The sequence below is a fragment of the Eucyclogobius newberryi genome, unplaced genomic scaffold (assembly GCF_026437365.1).
Source record: "Eucyclogobius newberryi isolate DKJ021-1_F unplaced genomic scaffold, fEucNew1.0.hap1 SCAF_41, whole genome shotgun sequence".
NCBI lineage: Eukaryota > Metazoa > Chordata > Actinopteri > Gobiiformes > Gobiidae > Eucyclogobius > Eucyclogobius newberryi.
In genome coordinates, this window is record NW_027316068.1 from 337,019 (window position 1) to 357,073 (window position 20,055).

General features: G+C 45.7%; 2 non-coding genes across 2 annotated transcripts; both read left to right on the forward strand.

Moving 5' to 3' along the window:
- Window positions 1-8,502: 8,502 nt before the first annotated feature.
- Window positions 8,503-8,576, forward strand: trnan-guu (transfer RNA asparagine (anticodon GUU)). Its single transcript has one exon. It is a non-coding gene; the product is annotated as a tRNA-Asn (tRNA).
- A 4,770-nt stretch (window positions 8,577-13,346) lies between these two features.
- Window positions 13,347-13,420, forward strand: trnan-guu (transfer RNA asparagine (anticodon GUU)). The gene has a single exon. It is a non-coding gene; the product is annotated as a tRNA-Asn (tRNA).
- The last annotated feature ends 6,635 nt before the right edge of the window (window positions 13,421-20,055 follow it).

The window sequence follows — 20,055 nt, forward strand, 5'->3', positions numbered from 1 at the left end:
GGGTGGCTCTGGAGGTGCTCCGGGGGCTCCAGGGGTTCCAGGGGGTGATCAGCGGAGGCCATGCCCAGCCAGAGTGGCCCTTCCCCGGGCAGAGTCTGGAGGAGTGGGGGGTGGTTCTGGAGGTCCTCCGTGGGCTCCGGGGGTTCCAGGGGGTGCTCAGCGGAGGCCATGCCCGGCCAGAGTGGCCCTTCCCCGGGGTGAGTCTGGAGGAGTGGGGGGTGGCTCTAGAGGGCCTCCGGCGGTTCCAGGGGGTGCTCAGCGGAGGCCATGCCCAGCCAGAGTGGCCCTTCCCCGGGGTGAGTCTGGGGAGAGTGGGGGGTGGCTTTGGAGGGGCTCTGGGGGTTCCAGGGGGTGTTCGGCGGAGGCCATGCCCGGCCAGAGTGTCCCTTCCCCGGGCAGAGTCTGGGGAGAGTGGGGGGTGGCTCTGGAGGTGCTCCGGGGGCTCCAGGGGTTCCAGGGGGTGATCAGCGGAGGCCATGCCCAGCCAGAGTGGCCCTTCCCCGGGCAGAGTCTGGAGGAGTGGGGGGTGGCTCTGGAGGTCCTCCATGGGCTCCGAGGGTTCCAGGGGGTGCTCAGCGGAGGCCATGCCCGGCCAGAGTGGCCCTTCCCCGGGGTGAGTCTGGAGGAGTGGGGGGTGGCTCTAGAGGGCCTCCGGCGGTTCCAGGGGGTGCTCAGCGGAGGCCATGCCCAGCCAGAGTGGCCCTTCCCCGGGGTGAGTCTGGGGAGAGTGGGGGGTAGCTCTGGAGGGGCTCTGGGGGTTCCAGGGGTGTTCGGCGGAGGCCATGCCCGGCCAGAGTGTCCCTTCCCCGGGCAGAGTCTGGGGAGAGTGGGGGGTGGCTCTGGAGGTGCTCTGGGGGCTCCAGGGGTTCCAGGGGGTGATCAGCGGAGGCCATGCCCAGCCAGAGTGGCCCTTCCCCGGGCAGAATCTGGGGAGAGTGGGGAGTGGCTCTGGAGGTTCTCCGGGGGCTCCAGGGGTTCCAGGGGGTGCTCAGTGGGGGCCATGCCCAGCCAGAGTGGCCCTTCCCCGGGGTGAGTCTGGAGGAGAGTGGGGGGTGGCTCTGGAGGTGCTCCAGGGGTTCCAGGGGGTGCTCGGCGGAGGCCATGCCCAGCCAGAGTGGTCCTTCCCCGGGCAGAATCTGGGGAGAGTGGGGGGTGGCTCTGGAGGTGCTCCGGGGGCTCCAGGGGTTCCAGGGGGTGCTCAGTGGGGGCCATGCCCAGCCAGAGTGGCCCTTCCCCGGTCAAAGTCTGGCCGTGTGCGGGGTGGATGATCCCTGCTCCGCCTCACGCAAGTTCGAGACCGGCTGGGTGCCCTTTTATCCATGAGGCACTGCACTGCCTCCGGCAGCCGAGTTCGGGGCCCGGTGAGGGCTCCAGGCTCCAGGGGCTCCGACCCGGAGCCTCCGACCCGCAGAAGGTGCTCCCTGGCCGGGCAAAGTCTGGCCGTGTGCGGGGTGGATGATCCCTGCTCCGCCTCACGCGAGTTCGAGACCGGCTGGGTGCCCTTTTATCCATGAGGCACTGCACTGCCTCCGGCAGCCGAGTTCGGGGCCCGGTGAGGGCTCCAGGCTCCAGGGGCTCCGACCCGGAGCCTCCGACCCGCAGAAAGTGCTCCCTGGCCGGGCAAAGTCTGGCCGTGTGCGGGGTGGATGATCCCTGCTCCGCCTCACGCGAGTTCGAGACCGGCTGGGTGCCCTTTTATCCATGAGGCACTGCACTGCCTCCGGCAGCCGAGTTCGGGGCCCGGTGAGGACTCCAGGCTCCAGGGGCTCCGACCCGGAGCCTCCGACCCGCAGAAGGTGCTCCCTGGCCGGGCAAAGTCTGGCCGTGTGCGGGGTGGATGATCCCTGCTCCGCCTCACGCGAGTTCGAGACCGGCTGGGTGCCCTTTTATCCAAGAATCAACTGGAGTGTAGAGCTTCTACGGGCCTCCAGGGGCACTGCCGACCCAGAGCTGTGCCCCGGCTTCAGTTCTCTGTATCTCAGGAAGTTTTTTTATTTATACATTTATTTCATCCATAATCTCTGGCGCCTAAAGGGTTAACATTTCAAATTACAGTGTGGTAAATGTTACTTTGTCTGATGGTTTCTGTATTTCTCCAGGTGCAATGAGTTTGCAGTCTTCTTTGCAAGACTCAGTTCAGAACATTAAAAATACCATTATTTGCAGATAACAAGCACGCAGCCAGCTAGACAACTGGAGTTAACCCATTTTGCATTTTTGGCTGACAAAACTGTCCAAGAGATCACCACAAGTCTGAGTTCCACTACATGCTGCCTTTATGCATTGCCTACTAGATTTTTAAAGTCTACGGTGAGCAGTCTGTGGGCTCCAATCACTCAAAAAGTCAACATGTTGCTTGGATCTGGAATATTCCCAAGAGCCTTAAAACTGTGGTCATTAAGCCTCTCTTAAAGAAGAGCAGTCTTGATGCCACAGTGTTAAATAATTACCGGCCCATCTCAAACCTACTACTACTACTCAGTTGTCCATTATTTTATTTTTTTTATCTTTTATCATCAAAAACATCTTACAAGTATTTACATATATTTACATAATTGTACAGACAAACATCACACACAAGTGCAAGGGAATGGGATACACAAGGGCAGGGGGAGAAGAGACAAAAAATTTCAGAAAATCAAACACACAATCATTCTTCAAACTTTCTTCAGTGATGGGGGGTGATGCCGTGGATGGGGGGGTGATGCCGGGGTCAGAAGATGATGTCCAGGTTTCCAGAGGGTATAAGGTGGATCAGGGTGTTGTGGGGGACGAGGTGGGTGATGAACCGGTGCTCTGCTGCCATGTGGAGGTGTCGGAGGTGTGCGGCCAAGAGTCCTTTGAAGATGGGCCAAGGTTCTGCTGTTTTATTGTCACGGAGATGGATGTTCCTGTTGAGATATAATGTATACCGGGCTATGGAGAGGGTTACAGTTGTCCATTCAGGCGTGCAAATTATTTACAATGACAGAAAATGCGCTGCTGTTACAAATTGGAATAAGAGATGGAAAAGTATCCCTGCACACACAGATTAACTGCACTCTTTTCACTTTTTGATTCTCAGTTTGTTGGCAAGGAATGACTGACGTAGACCCATTTTGGATGAAAACCGTGTTTTGCGTTTGTGGAAATGAGCATCACGCAAGGATGTATGGGCTCTGTGGCGCAATGGATAGCGCATTGTACTTGTAGGCATTAGTTGCAAGGGCTTTCAAAGGTTGTGGGTTGGATTCCCACTAGAGTCGCTAATGGCGAGAGAACATTTTTGTTTTTTACAATGGAACGTCTGCGCGCTTTACTATCTGATAAAAGGCACTGCTGAACGAGGTTTATTGCCAAGTGTGCTTGAAAAAGTAAGCAAATACATCGGCATGATGTCAAATAACATTATCTTGCAATTTTTCCTCAATATCCAGATTAACTGCAGTATATTGAGTGCGCAATAAATTGGCGAGAGTCGATTGATTGAAAGACTTCCAGTTTTTTTTATAGCTACATTGGTACAGGGGATTTAGCTCAACGGTAGAAAGATTGATGCCCTCGCTCTCCATTAAACACAGTTGATTGGACAGGGGCTGAACTTTCGAATGTTGCTGGCTCGCTTTCAAAACAAAAAGATGTTGCGGCTTGTCGAGTCGCAAATATTTTATTGCAGGGCTGGATGTCTCTGTGGCGCAATTGGCCAGCGCGCTCGGCTGTTACCCGGGAGGTTGGTGGTTCGAGCCCACCCAGGGGCGACAAGGTATTTTGGAAGAGCTATCGCAGGCAAAATCCACGAGGTAACGTTGTTTGCTGAATATCTACCTGAAACAGGTTGGAGTAACATTTTAGAGGCGCTGTGGCTTAGTTGTTCAAAGTGCCTGTCTAGTAAATCCCAGCAGTGCCTTCATGATAGCCTTTCAAGCAAATCAGTTGTTTACATGTACAGAAAAACATATCACCTGAAAGAGCTATTTTGCAATTATAGATTGAACAGTATCCCTGAATAAACAGAGTAAATGCACTCTTTTCACTCCTTGTTTCTCAGTTTGATGGTAAGGAATGATTGATGTAGACCGTTTTCGGATGACTGTTTTCTTTTGTGAAAAAGGGGAATCAGACAAAAGTTGCAAAGGCATTCAAAGGCTGTGAGTTCGAGACCCACCAGAGTCACTGTTGTAACCCCTGTTATCTACATTGGTAAATAGGAAAGCCTGCTTGTGTTATTAACTGATGAAAGGAACTGCTAAACTTGGTTCAATTACCACAGAATCCCAGTGTGCTATAGGCTGGCCACTGCTTGGTAGGAGTTTCCCGTACGTGAGTGACTGTTCCTTCCTTCCTTCACGCCCCGCTCAACCTCGTCTTCTTCTAAAGAGCTTGGCGCTGTCCTCAGAAGCTTTGGTCTTACTCCGCACCTGAGTGGCCCCACCAAGGGCAAAGGGCACACTCTGGACCTGCTAATGACAAAGCGGGTTAACATTTCAAATTACAGTGTGGTAAATGTTACTTTGTCTGATGGTTTCTGTATTTCTCCAGGTGCAATGAGTTTGCAGTCTTCTTTGCAAGACTCAGTTCAGAACATTAAAAATACCATTATTTGCAGATAACAAGCACGCAGCCAGCTAGACAACTGGAGTTAACCCATTTTGCATTTTTGGCTGACAAAACTGTCCAAGAGATCACCACAAGTCTGAGTTCCACTACATGCTGCCTTTATGCATTGCCTACTAGATTTTTAAAGTCTACGGTGAGCAGTCTGTGGGCTCCAATCACTCAAAAAGTCAACATGTTGCTTGGATCTGGAATATTCCCAAGAGCCTTAAAACTGTGGTCATTAAGCCTCTCTTAAAGAAGAGCAGTCTTGATGCCACAGTGTTAAATAATTACCGGCCCATCTCAAACCTACTACTACTACTCAGTTGTCCATTATTTTATTTTTTTTATCTTTTATTATCAAAAACATCTTACAAGTATTTACATATATTTACATAATTGTACAGACAAACATCACACACAAGTGCAAGGGAATGGGATACACAAGGGCAGGGGGAGAAGAGACAAAAAATTTCAGAAAATCAAACACACAATCATTCTTCAAACTTTCTTCAGTGATGGGGGGTGATGCCGTGGATGGGGGGGTGATGCCGGGGTCAGAAGATGATGTCCAGGTTTCCAGAGGGTATAAGGTGGATCAGGGTGTTGTGGGGGACGAGGTGGGTGATGAACCGGTGCTCTGCTGCCATGTGGAGGTGTCGGAGGTGTGCGGCCAAGAGTCCTTTGAAGATGGGCCAAGGTTCTGCTGTTTTATTGTCACGGAGATGGATGTTCCTGTTGAGATATAATGTATACCGGGCTATGGAGAGGGTTACAGTTGTCCATTCAGGCGTGCAAATTATTTACAATGACAGAAAATGCGCTGCTGTTACAAATTGGAATAAGAGATGGAAAAGTATCCCTGCACACACAGATTAACTGCACTCTTTTCACTTTTTGATTCTCAGTTTGTTGGCAAGGAATGACTGACGTAGACCCATTTTGGATGAAAACCGTGTTTTGCGTTTGTGGAAATGAGCATCACGCAAGGATGTATGGGCTCTGTGGCGCAATGGATAGCGCATTGTACTTGTAGGCATTAGTTGCAAGGGCTTTCAAAGGTTGTGGGTTGGATTCCCACTAGAGTCGCTAATGGCGAGAGAACATTTATGTTTTTTACAATGGAACGTCTGCGCGCTTTACTATCTGATAAAAGGCACTGCTGAACGAGGTTTATTGCCAAGTGTGCTTGAAAAAGTAAGCAAATACATCGGCATGATGTCAAATAACATTATCTTGCAATTTTTCCTCAATATCCAGATTAACTGCAGTATATTGAGTGCGCAATAAATTGGCGAGAGTCGATTGATTGAAAGACTTCCAGTTTTTTTTATAGCTACATTGGTACAGGGGATTTAGCTCAAAGGTAGAAAGATTGATGCCCTCGCTCTCCATTAAACACAGTTGATTGGACAGGGGCTGAACTTTCGAATGTTGCTGGCTCGCTTTCAAAAAAAAAAGATGTTGCGGCTTGTCGAGTCGCAAATATTTTATTGCAGGGCTGGATGTCTCTGTGGCGCAATTGGCCAGCGCGCTCGGCTGTTACCCGGGAGGTTGGTGGTTCGAGCCCACCCAGGGGCGACAAGGTATTTTGGAAGAGCTATCGCAGGCAAAATCCACGAGGTAACGTTGTTTGCTGAATATCTACCTGAAACAGGTTGGAGTAACATTTTAGAGGCGCTGTGGCTTAGTTGTTCAAAGTGCCTGTCTAGTAAATCCCAGCAGTGCCTTCATGATAGCCTTTCAAGCAAATCAGTTGTTTACATGTACAGAAAAACATATCACCTGAAAGAGCTATTTTGCAATTATAGATTGAACAGTATCCCTGAATAAACAGAGTAAATGCACTCTTTTCACTCCTTGTTTCTCAGTTTGATGGTAAGGAATGATTGATGTAGACCGTTTTCGGATGACTGTTTTCTTTTGTGAAAAAGGGGAATCAGACAAAAGTTGCAAAGGCATTCAAAGGCTGTGAGTTCGAGACCCACCAGAGTCACTGTTGTAACCCCTGTTATCTACATTGGTAAATAGGAAAGCCTGCTTGTGTTATTAACTGATGAAAGGAACTGCTAAACTTGGTTCAATTACCACAGAATCCCAGTGTGCTATAGGCTGGCCACTGCTTGGTAGGAGTTTCCCGTACGTGAGTGACTGTTCCTTCCTTCCTTCACGCCCCGCTCAACCTCGTCTTCTTCTAAAGAGCTTGGCGCTGTCCTCAGAAGCTTTGGTCTTACTCATCACCTGAGTGGCCCCACCAAGGGCAAAGGGCACACTCTGGACCTGCTAATGACAAAGCGGGTTAACATTTCAAATTACAGTGTGGTAAATGTTACTTTGTCTGATGGTTTCTGTATTTCTCCAGGTGCAATGAGTTTGCAGTCTTCTTTGCAAGACTCAGTTCAGAACATAAAAAATACCATTATTTGCAGATAACAAGCACGCAGCCAGCTAGACAACTGGAGTTAACCCATTTTGTATTTTTGGCTGACAAAACTGTCCAAGAGATCGCCACAAGTCTGAGTTCCACTACATGCTGCCTTTATGCATTGCCTACTAGATTTTTAAAGTCTACGGTGAGCAGTCTGTTGGCTCCAATCACTCAAAAAGTCAACATGTCGCTTGGATCTGGAATATTCCCAAGAGCCTTAAAACTGCGGTCATTAAGCCTCTCTTAAAGAAGAGCAGTCTTGATGCCACAGTGCTAAATAATTACCGGCCCATCTCAAACCTACTACTACTACTCAGTTGTCCATTATTTTATTTTTTTTTATCTTTTATTATCAAAAACATCTTACAAGTATTTACATATATTTACATAATTGTACAGACAAACATCACACACAAGTGCAAGGGAATGGGATACACAAGGGCAGGGGGAGAAGAGACAAAAAATTACAGAAAATCAAACACACAATCATTCTTCAAACTTTCTTCAGTGATGGGGGGTGATGCCGTGGATGGGGGGGTGATGCCGGGGTCAGAAGATGATGTCCAGGTTTCCAGAGGGTATAAGGTGGATCAGGGTGTTGTGGGGGACGAGGTGGGTGATGAACCGGTGCTCTGCTGCCATGTGGAGGTGTCGGAGGTGTGCGGCCAAGAGTCCTTTGAAGATGGGCCAAGGTTCTGCTGTTTTATTGTCACGGAGATGGATGTTCCTGTTGAGATATAATGTATACCGGGCTATGGAGAGGGTTACAGTTGTCCATTCAGGCGTGCAAATTATTTACAATGACAGAAAATGCGCTGCTGTTACAAATTGGAATAAGAGATGGAAAAGTATCCCTGCACACACAGATTAACTGCACTCTTTTCACTTTTTGATTCTCAGTTTGTTGGCAAGGAATGACTGACGTAGACCCATTTTGGATGAAAACCGTGTTTTGCGTTTGTGGAAATGAGCATCACGCAAGGATGTATGGGCTCTGTGGCGCAATGGATAGCGCATTGGACTTCTAGGCATTAGTTGCAAGGGCTTTCAAAGGTTGTGGGTTGAGTCCCACTAGAGTTGCTAATGGTGAGGGAACATTTTTGTTTTTTACAATGGAACGTCTGCGCGCTTTACTATCTGATAAAAAGCACTGCTGAACGAGGTTTATTGCCAAGTGTGCTTGAAAAAGTAAGCAAATACATCGGCATTATGTCAAATAACATTATCTTGCAATTTTTCCTCAATATCCAGATTAACTGCAGTATATTGAGTGCGCAATAAATTGGCGAGAGTCGATTGATTGAAAGACTTCCAGTTTTTTTTATAGCTACATTGGTACAGGGGATTTAGCTCAAAGGTAGAAAGATTGATGCCCTCGCTCTCCATTAAACACAGTTGATTGGACAGGGGCTGAACTTTCGAATGTTGCTGGCTCGCTTTAAAAAAAAAAAGATGTTGCGGCTTGTCAAGTCGCAAATATTTTTTCGACTGGGCTGGATGTCTCTGTGGCGCAATTGGCCAGCGCGCTCGGCTGTTAACCGGGAGGTTGGTGGTTCGAGCCCACCCAGGGACGACAAGCTATTTTGGAAGAGCTATCGCAGGCAAAATCCACGAGGTAACATTGTTTGCTGAATATCTACCTGAAACAGGTTGGAGTAACATTTTAGAGGCGCTGTGGCTTAGTTGGTCAAAGTGCCTGTCTAGTAAATCCCAGCAGTGCCTTCATGATAGCCTTTCAAGCAAATCAGTTGTTTACATGTACAGAAAAACATATCACCTGAAAGAGCTATTTTGCAATTATAGATTGAACAGTATCCCTGAATAAACAGAGTAAATGCACTCTTTTCACTCCTTGTTTCTCAGTTTGATGGTAAGGAATGATTGATGTAGACCGTTTTCGGATGACTGTTTTGCTTTTGTGAAAAAGGGGAATCAGACAAAAGTTGCAAAGGCATTCAAAGGCTGTGAGTTCGAGACCCACCAGAGTCACTGTTGTAACCCCTGTTATCTACATTGGTAAATAGGAAAGCCTGCTTGTGTTATTAACTGATGAAAGGAACTGCTAAACTTGGTTCAATTACCACAGAATCCCAGTGTGCTATAGGCTGGCCACTGCTTGGTAGGAGTTTCCCGTACGTGAGTGACTGTTCCTTCCTTCCTTCACGCCCCGCTCAACCTCGTCTTCTTCTAAAGAGCTTGGCGCTGTCCTCAGAAGCTTTGGTCTTACTCAGCACCTGAGTGGCCCCACCAAGGGCAAAGGGCACACTCTGGACCTGCTAATGACAAAGCGGGTTAACATTTCAAATTACAGTGTGGTAAATGTTACTTTGTCTGATGGTTTCTGTATTTCTCCAGGTGCAATGAGTTTCCAGTCTTCTTTGCAAGACTCAGTTCAGAACATTAAAAATACCATTATTTGCAGATAACAAGCACGCAGCCAGCTAGACAACTGGAGTTAACCCATTTTGCATTTTTGGCTGACAAAACTGTCCAAGAGATCGCCACAAGTCTGAGTTCCACTACATGCTGCCTTTATGCATTGCCTACTAGATTTTTAAAGTCTACGGTGAGCAGTCTGTTGGCTCCAATCACTCAAAAAGTCAACATGTTGCTTGGATCTGGAATATTCCCAAGAGCCTTAAAACTGCGGTCATTAAGCCTCTCTTAAAGAAGAGCAGTCTTGATGCCACAGTGCTAAATAATTACCGGCCCATTTCAAACCTACTACTACTACTCAGTTGTCCATTATTTTAATTTTTTTTTTTATCTTTTATTATCAAAAACATCTTACAAGTATTTACATATATTTACATAATTGTACAGACAAACATCACACACAAGTGCAAGGGAATGGGATACACAAGGGCAGGGGGAGAAGAGACAAAAAATTACAGAAAATCAAACACACCATCATTCTCCAAACTTTCTTCAGTGATGGGGGTTGATGCCGTGGTTGGGGGGGGGTGATGCCGGGGTCAGAAGATGATGTCCAGGTTTCCAGAGGGTATAAGGTGGATCAGGGTGTTGTGGGGGACGAGGTGGGTGATGAACCGGTGCTCTGCTGCCATGTGGAGGTGTCGGAGGTGTGCGGCCAAGAGTCCTTTGAAGATGGGCCAAGGTTCTGCTGTTTTATTGTCACGGAGATGGATGTTCCTGTTGAGATATAATGTATACCGGGCTATGGAGAGGGTTACAGTTGTCCATTCAGGCGTGCAAATTGTTTACAATGACAGAAAATGCGCTGCTGTTACAAATTGGAATAAGAGATGGAAAAGTATTCCTGCACACACAGATTAACTGCACTCTTTTCACTTTTTGATTCTCAGTTTGTTGGCAAGGAATGACTGACGTAGACCCATTTTGGATGAAAACCGTGTTTTGCGTTTGTGGAAATGAGCATCACGGAAGGATGTATGGGCTCTGTGGCGCAATGGATAGCGCGTTGGACTTCTAGGCATTAGTTGCAAGGGCTTTCAAAGGTTGTGGGTTGAGTCCCACTAGAGTCGCTAATATTGAGGGAACATTTTTGTTTTTTACAATGGAACGTCTGCGCGCTTTACTATCTGATAAAAAGCACTGCTGAACGAGGTTTATTGCCAAGTGTGCTTGAAAAAGTAAGCAAATACATAGGCATTATGTCAAATAACATTATCTTGCAATTTTTCCTCAATATCCAGATTAACTGCAGTATATTGAGTGCGCAATAAATTGGCGAGAGTCGATTGATTGAAAGACTTCCAGTTTTTTTTTATAGCTACATTGGTACAGGGGATTTAGCTCAAAGGTAGAAAGATTGATGCCCTCGCTCTCCATTAAACACAGTTGATTGGACAGGGGCTGAACTTTCGAATGTTGCTGGCTCGCTTTAAAAAAAAAAGATGTTGCGGCTTGTCGAGTCGCAAATATTTTTTGACTGGGCTGGATGTCTCTGTGGCGCAATTGGCCAGCGCGCTCGGCTGTTAACCGGGAGGTTGGTGGTTTGAGCCCACCCAGGGACGACAAGCTATTTTGGAAGAGCTATCGCAGGCAAAATCCACGAGGTAACATTGTTTGCTGAATATCTACCTGAAACAGGTTGGAGTAACATTTTAGAGGCGCTGTGGCTTAGTTGGTCAAAGTGCCTGTCTAGTAAATCCCAGCAGTGCTTTCATGATAGCCTTTCAAGCAAATCAGTTGTTTACATGTACAGAAAAACATATCACCCGAAAGAGCTATTTTGCAATTATAGATTGAACAGTATCCCTGAATAAACAGAGTAAATGCACTCTTTTCACTCCTTGTTTCTCAGTTTGATGGTAAGGAATGATTGATGTAGACTGTTTTCGGATGACTGTTTTCTTTTGTGAAAAAGGGGAATCAGACAAAAGTTGCAAAGGCATTCAAAGGCTGTGAGTTCGAGACCCACCAGAGTCACTGTTGTAACCCCTGTTATCTACATTGGTAAATAGGAAAGCCTGCTTGTGTTATTAACTGATGAAAGGAACTGCTAAACTTGGTTCAATTACCACAGAATCCCAGTGTGCTATAGGCTGGCCACTGCTTGGTAGGAGTTTCCCGTACGTGAGTGACTGTTCCTTCCTTCCTTCACGCCCCGCTCAACCTCGTCTTCTTCTAAAGAGCTTGGCGCTGTCCTCAGAAGCTTTGGTCTTACTCCGCACCTGAGTGGCCCCACCAAGGGCAAAGGGCACACTCTGGACCTGCTACTGACAAAGCGGGTTAACATTTCAAATTACAGTGTGGTAAATGTTACTTTGTCTGATGGTTTCTGTATTTCTCCAGGTGCAATGAGTTTGCAGTCTTCTTTGCAAGACTCAGTTCAGAACATTAAAAATACCATTATTTGCAGATAACAAGCACGCAGCCAGCTAGACAACTGGAGTTAACCCATTTTGCATTTTTGGCTGACAAAACTGTCCAAGAGATCACCACAAGTCTGAGTTCCACTACATGCTGCCTTTATGCATTGTCTACCAGATTTTTAAAGTCTACGGTGAGCAGTCTGTTGGCTCCAATCACTCAAAAAGTCAACATGTCGCTTGGATCTGGAATATTCCCAAGAGCCTTAAAACTGCGGTCATTAAGCCTCTCTTAAAGAAGAGCAGTCTTGATGCCACAGTGCTAAATAATTACCGGCCCATCTCAAACCTACTACTACTACTCAGTTGTCCATTATTTTATTTTTTTTATCTTTTATTATCAAAAACATCTTACAAGTATTTACATATATTTACATAATTGTACAGACAAACATCACACACAAGTGCAAGGGAATGGGATACACAAGGGCAGGGGGAGAAGAGACAAAAAATTACAGAAAATCAAACACACAATCATTCTTCAAACTTTCTTCAGTGATGGGGGGTGATGCCGTGGATGGGGGGGTGATGCCGGGGTCAGAAGATGATGTCCAGGTTTCCAGAGGGTATAAGGTGGATCAGGGTGTTGTGGGGGATGAGGTGGGTGATGAACCGGTGCTCTGCTGCCATGTGGAGGTGTCGGAGGTGTGCGGCCAAGAGTCCTTTGAAGATGGGCCAAGGTTCTGCTGTTTTATTGTCACGGAGATGGATGTTCCTGTTGAGATATAATGTATACCGGGCTATGGAGAGGGTTACAGTTGTCCATTCAGGCGTGCAAATTATTTACAATGACAGAAAATGCGCTGCTGTTACAAATTGGAATAAGAGATGGAAAAGTATCCCTGCACACACAGATTAACTGCACTCTTTTCACTTTTTGATTCTCAGTTTGTTGGCAAGGAATGACTGACGTAGACCCATTTTGGATGAAAACCGTGTTTTGCGTTTGTGGAAATGAGCATCACGCAAGGATGTATGGGCTCTGTGGCGCAATGGATAGCGCATTGGACTTCTAGGCATTAGTTGCAAGGGCTTTCAAAGGTTGTGGGTTGAGTCCCACTAGAGTTGCTAATGGTGAGGGAACATTTTTGTTTTTTACAATGGAACGTCTGCGCGCTTTACTATCTGATAAAAAGCACTGCTGAACGAGGTTTATTGCCAAGTGTGCTTGAAAAAGTAAGCAAATACATCGGCATTATGTCAAATAACATTATCTTGCAATTTTTCCTCAATATCCAGATTAACTGCAGTATATTGAGTGCGCAATAAATTGGCGAGAGTCGATTGATTGAAAGACTTCCAGTTTTTTTTATAGCTACATTGGTACAGGGGATTTAGCTCAAAGGTAGAAAGATTGATGCCCTCGCTCTCCATTAAACACAGTTGATTGGACAGGGGCTGAACTTTCGAATGTTGCTGGCTCGCTTTAAAAAAAAAAAGATGTTGCGGCTTGTCAAGTCGCAAATATTTTTTCGACTGGGCTGGATGTCTCTGTGGCGCAATTGGCCAGCGCGCTCGGCTGTTAACCGGGAGGTTGGTGGTTCGAGCCCACCCAGGGACGACAAGCTATTTTGGAAGAGCTATCGCAGGCAAAATCCACGAGGTAACATTGTTTGCTGAATATCTACCTGAAACAGGTTGGAGTAACATTTTAGAGGCGCTGTGGCTTAGTTGGTCAAAGTGCCTGTCTAGTAAATCCCAGCAGTGCCTTCATGATAGCCTTTCAAGCAAATCAGTTGTTTACATGTACAGAAAAACATATCACCTGAAAGAGCTATTTTGCAATTATAGATTGAACAGTATCCCTGAATAAACAGAGTAAATGCACTCTTTTCACTCCTTGTTTCTCAGTTTGATGGTAAGGAATGATTGATGTAGACCGTTTTCGGATGACTGTTTTGCTTTTGTGAAAAAGGGGAATCAGACAAAAGTTGCAAAGGCATTCAAAGGCTGTGAGTTCGAGACCCACCAGAGTCACTGTTGTAACCCCTGTTATCTACATTGGTAAATAGGAAAGCCTGCTTGTGTTATTAACTGATGAAAGGAACTGCTAAACTTGGTTCAATTACCACAGAATCCCAGTGTGCTATAGGCTGGCCACTGCTTGGTAGGAGTTTCCCGTACGTGAGTGACTGTTCCTTCCTTCCTTCACGCCCCGCTCAACCTCGTCTTCTTCTAAAGAGCTTGGCGCTGTCCTCAGAAGCTTTGGTCTTACTCAGCACCTGAGTGGCCCCACCAAGGGCAAAGGGCACACTCTGGACCTGCTAATGACAAAGCGGGTTAACATTTCAAATTACAGTGTGGTAAATGTTACTTTGTCTGATGGTTTCTGTATTTCTCCAGGTGCAATGAGTTTCCAGTCTTCTTTGCAAGACTCAGTTCAGAACATTAAAAATACCATTATTTGCAGATAACAAGCACGCAGCCAGCTAGACAACTGGAGTTAACCCATTTTGCATTTTTGGCTGACAAAACTGTCCAAGAGATCGCCACAAGTCTGAGTTCCACTACATGCTGCCTTTATGCATTGCCTACTAGATTTTTAAAGTCTACGGTGAGCAGTCTGTTGGCTCCAATCACTCAAAAAGTCAACATGTTGCTTGGATCTGGAATATTCCCAAGAGCCTTAAAACTGCGGTCATTAAGCCTCTCTTAAAGAAGAGCAGTCTTGATGCCACAGTGCTAAATAATTACCGGCCCATTTCAAACCTACTACTACTACTCAGTTGTCCATTATTTTAATTTTTTTTTTTATCTTTTATTATCAAAAACATCTTACAAGTATTTACATATATTTACATAATTGTACAGACAAACATCACACACAAGTGCAAGGGAATGGGATACACAAGGGCAGGGGGAGAAGAGACAAAAAATTACAGAAAATCAAACACACCATCATTCTCCAAACTTTCTTCAGTGATGGGGGTTGATGCCGTGGTTGGGGGGGGGTGATGCCGGGGTCAGAAGATGATGTCCAGGTTTCCAGAGGGTATAAGGTGGATCAGGGTGTTGTGGGGGACGAGGTGGGTGATGAACCGGTGCTCTGCTGCCATGTGGAGGTGTCGGAGGTGTGCGGCCAAGAGTCCTTTGAAGATGGGCCAAGGTTCTGCTGTTTTATTGTCACGGAGATGGATGTTCCTGTTGAGATATAATGTATACCGGGCTATGGAGAGGGTTACAGTTGTCCATTCAGGCGTGCAAATTGTTTACAATGACAGAAAATGCGCTGCTGTTACAAATTGGAATAAGAGATGGAAAAGTATTCCTGCACACACAGATTAACTGCACTCTTTTCACTTTTTGATTCTCAGTTTGTTGGCAAGGAATGACTGACGTAGACCCATTTTGGATGAAAACCGTGTTTTGCGTTTGTGGAAATGAGCATCACGGAAGGATGTATGGGCTCTGTGGCGCAATGGATAGCGCGTTGGACTTCTAGGCATTAGTTGCAAGGGCTTTCAAAGGTTGTGGGTTGAGTCCCACTAGAGTCGCTAATATTGAGGGAACATTTTTGTTTTTTACAATGGAACGTCTGCGCGCTTTACTATCTGATAAAAAGCACTGCTGAACGAGGTTTATTGCCAAGTGTGCTTGAAAAAGTAAGCAAATACATAGGCATTATGTCAAATAACATTATCTTGCAATTTTTCCTCAATATCCAGATTAACTGCAGTATATTGAGTGCGCAATAAATTGGCGAGAGTCGATTGATTGAAAGACTTCCAGTTTTTTTTTATAGCTACATTGGTACAGGGGATTTAGCTCAAAGGTAGAAAGATTGATGCCCTCGCTCTCCATTAAACACAGTTGATTGGACAGGGGCTGAACTTTCGAATGTTGCTGGCTCGCTTTAAAAAAAAAAGATGTTGCGGCTTGTCGAGTCGCAAATATTTTTTGACTGGGCTGGATGTCTCTGTGGCGCAATTGGCCAGCGCGCTCGGCTGTTAACCGGGAGGTTGGTGGTTTGAGCCCACCCAGGGACGACAAGCTATTTTGGAAGAGCTATCGCAGGCAAAATCCACGAGGTAACATTGTTTGCTGAATATCTACCTGAAACAGGTTGGAGTAACATTTTAGAGGCGCTGTGGCTTAGTTGGTCAAAGTGCCTGTCTAGTAAATCCCAGCAGTGCTTTCATGATAGCCTTTCAAGCAAATCAGTTGTTTACATGTACAGAAAAACATATCACCCGAAAGAGCTATTTTGCAATTATAGATTGAACAGTATCCCTGAATAAACAGAGTAAATGCACTCTTTTCACTCCTTGTTTCTCAGTTTGATGGTAAGGAATGATTGATGTAGACTGTTTTCGGATGACTGTTTTCTTTTGTGAAAAAGGGGAATCAGACAAAAGTTGCAAAGGCATTCAAAGGCTGTGAGTTCGAGACCCACCAGAGTCACTGTTGTAACCCCTGTTATCTACATTGGTAAATAGGAAAGCCTGCTTGTGTTATTAACTGATGAAAGGAACTGCTAAACTTGGTTCAATTACCACAGAATCCCAGTGTGCTATAGGCTGGCCACTGCTTGGTAGGAGTTTCCCGTACGTGAGTGACTGTTCCTTCCTTCCTTCACGCCCCGCTCAACCTCGTCTTCTTCTAAAGAGCTTGGCGCTGTCCTCAGAAGCTTTGGTCTTACTCCGCACCTGAGTGGCCCCACCAAGGGCAAAGGGCACACTCTGGACCTGCTACTGACAAAGCGGGTTAACATTTCAAATTACAGTGTGGTAAATGTTACTTTGTCTGATGGTTTCTGTATTTCTCCAGGTGCAATGAGTTTGCAGTCTTCTTTGCAAGACTCAGTTCAGAACATTAAAAATACCATTATTTGCAGATAACAAGCACGCAGCCAGCTAGACAACTGGAGTTAACCCATTTTGCATTTTTGGCTGACAAAACTGTCCAAGAGATCACCACAAGTCTGAGTTCCACTACATGCTGCCTTTATGCATTGTCTACCAGATTTTTAAAGTCTACGGTGAGCAGTCTGTTGGCTCCAATCACTCAAAAAGTCAACATGTCGCTTGGATCTGGAATATTCCCAAGAGCCTTAAAACTGCGGTCATTAAGCCTCTCTTAAAGAAGAGCAGTCTTGATGCCACAGTGCTAAATAATTACCGGCCCATCTCAAACCTACTACTACTACTCAGTTGTCCATTATTTTATTTTTTTTATCTTTTATTATCAAAAACATCTTACAAGTATTTACATATATTTACATAATTGTACAGACAAACATCACACACAAGTGCAAGGGAATGGGATACACAAGGGCAGGGGGAGAAGAGACAAAAAATTACAGAAAATCAAACACACAATCATTCTTCAAACTTTCTTCAGTGATGGGGGGTGATGCCGTGGATGGGGGGGTGATGCCGGGGTCAGAAGATGATGTCCAGGTTTCCAGAGGGTATAAGGTGGATCAGGGTGTTGTGGGGGATGAGGTGGGTGATGAACCGGTGCTCTGCTGCCATGTGGAGGTGTCGGAGGTGTGCGGCCAAGAGTCCTTTGAAGATGGGCCAAGGTTCTGCTGTTTTATTGTCACGGAGATGGATGTTCCTGTTGAGATATAATGTATACCGGGCTATGGAGAGGGTTACAGTTGTCCATTCAGGCGTGCAAATTATTTACAATGACAGAAAATGCGCTGCTGTTACAAATTGGAATAAGAGATGGAAAAGTATCCCTGCACACACAGATTAACTGCACTCTTTTCACTTTTTGATTCTCAGTTTGTTGGCAAGGAATGACTGACGTAGACCCATTTTGGATGAAAACCGTGTTTTGCGTTTGTGGAAATGAGCATCACGCAAGGATGTATGGGCTCTGTGGCGCAATGGATAGCGCATTGGACTTCTAGGCATTAGTTGCAAGGGCTTTCAAAGGTTGTGGGTTGAGTCCCACCAGAGTCGCTAATGGTGAGAGCTCAGAGGGCAAGAAGAAAGAGGAAAAACATGTCCGAAATACCCTCTCAGCCTGTTGTTACCCCACTTGGGCTCTCAACAGAGTGAAGAGAACCATGAAGCAGGACAAAAGGGAAACTGAACAGAGAAGGAAGGGTGTTTCTATCCCTTATGTCTCTGGCCTGTCGGAAAAACTGCAGAGAATTTTTAGACAACACGAAGTCCCTGTTTATTTTAAACCAGGAAACACTTTAAGACAAAAACTGGTTCATCCTAAGGACAAGTTGCCGACTCAAAAACAGAGCAATGTAGTTTATTCGATCCAATGCAGTGAAGAAAGCTGTAAAGAACGGTACATAAGTGAGACAAAACAGCCTCTACACAAGAGGCTTTATCAGCACAGAAGAAATACAAGTTCAGGACCACAGAGCGCCGTGCATCTCCATCTTGAAGCCTCTAATCACTCGTTTGAAGACGGTGAGGTGAAGGTTTTAAGCAGGGAGAAAAGATGGTTTGAAAGAGGAGTCAAGGAAGCTATTTTTGTTAAAAAAGAAAAACCTTCTTTAAACAGAAATGGAGGGCTAAGATTTAATCTTCCTGTTATTTATAATGGGATACTGAACCCCTGGAAAGGTAGAGGACCAGGACCAGGACATTTAGATGCTAATCAGGTACTCAGGGTGGTTGAGCCAGGGTCTCACAAAGACAAAGAGGATTCTAATAGCCCATTAAAATTCTGAATAGGCTAGCTCGGTAGATACAGGGGGAGAGTTTCTGTTGAAACAAACAACTCTTTCTTACTTCAGGAAGGCTCCTCCCAATGGGCGGGTCTTACCACAGAACAGTATTAATATCGGAGTTCTCGATCTAAATTCTTTTATTGACAATGACTCTTGGATGAGAGTCGAAACGTCTATTTTTTCAAACTGAGTCCAGATGACTACAACTGAAGCTTTTTCTACAATGGTGAGAGAACATTTTTGTTTTTTACAATGGAACGTCTGCGCGCTTTACTATCTGATAAAAGGCACTGCTGAACAAGGTTTATTGCCAAGTGTGCTTGAAAAAGTAAGCAAATACATCGGCATTATGTCAAATAACATTATCTTGCAATTTTTCCTCAATATCCAGATTAACTGCAGTATATTGAGTGCGCAATAAATTGGCGAGAGTCGATTGATTGAAAGACTTCCAGTTTTTTTTATAGCTACATTGGTACAGGGGATTTAGCTCAACGGTAGAAAGATTGATGCCCTCGCTCTCCATTAAACAACGTTGATTGGACAGGGGCTGAACTTTCAAATGTTGCTGGCTCGCTTTAAAAAAAAAAAGATGTTGCGGCTTGTCGAGTCGCAAATATTTTATTGACTGAGCTGGATGTCTCTGTGGCGCAATTGGCCAGCGCGCTCGGCTGTTAACCGGGAGGTTGGTGGTTCGAGCCCACCCAGGGGCGACAAGCTATTTTGGAAGAGCTATCGCAGGCAAAATCCACGAGGTAACATTGTTTGCTGAATATCTACCTGAAACAGGTTGGAGTAACATTTTAGAGGCGCTGTAGCTTAGTTGGTCAAAGTGCCTGTCTAGTAAATCCCAGCAGTGCTTTCATGATAGCCTTTCAAGCAAATCAGTTGTTTACATGTACAGAAAAACATATCACCCGAAAGAGCTATTTTGCAATTATAGATTGAACAGTATCCCTGAATAAACAGAGTAAATGCACTCTTTTCACTCCTTGTTTCTCAGTTTGATGGTAAGGAATGATTGATGTAGACCGTTTTCGGATGACTGTTTTCTTTTGTGAAAAAGGGGAATCAGACAAAAGTTGCAAAGGCATTCAAAGGCTGTGAGTTCGAGACCCACCAGAGTCACTGTTGTAACCCCTGTTATCTACATTGGTAAATAGGAAAGCCTGCTTGTGTTATTAACTGATGAAAGGAACTGCTAAACTTGGTTCAATTACCACAGAATCCCAGTGTGCTATAGGCTGGCCACTGCTTGGTAGGAGTTTCCCGTACGTGAGTGACTGTTCCTTCCTTCCTTCACGCCCCGCTCAACCTCGTCTTCTTCTAAAGAGCTTGGCGCTGTCCTCAGAAGCTTTGGTCTTACTCCGCACCTGAGTGGCCCCACCAAGGGCAAAGGGCACACTCTGGACCTGCTAATGACAAAGCGGGTTAACATTTCAAATTACAGTGTGGTAAATGTTACTTTGTCTGATGGTTTCTGTATTTCTCCAGGTGCAATGAGTTTGCAGTCTTCTTTGCAAGACTCAGTTCAGAACATTAAAAATACCATT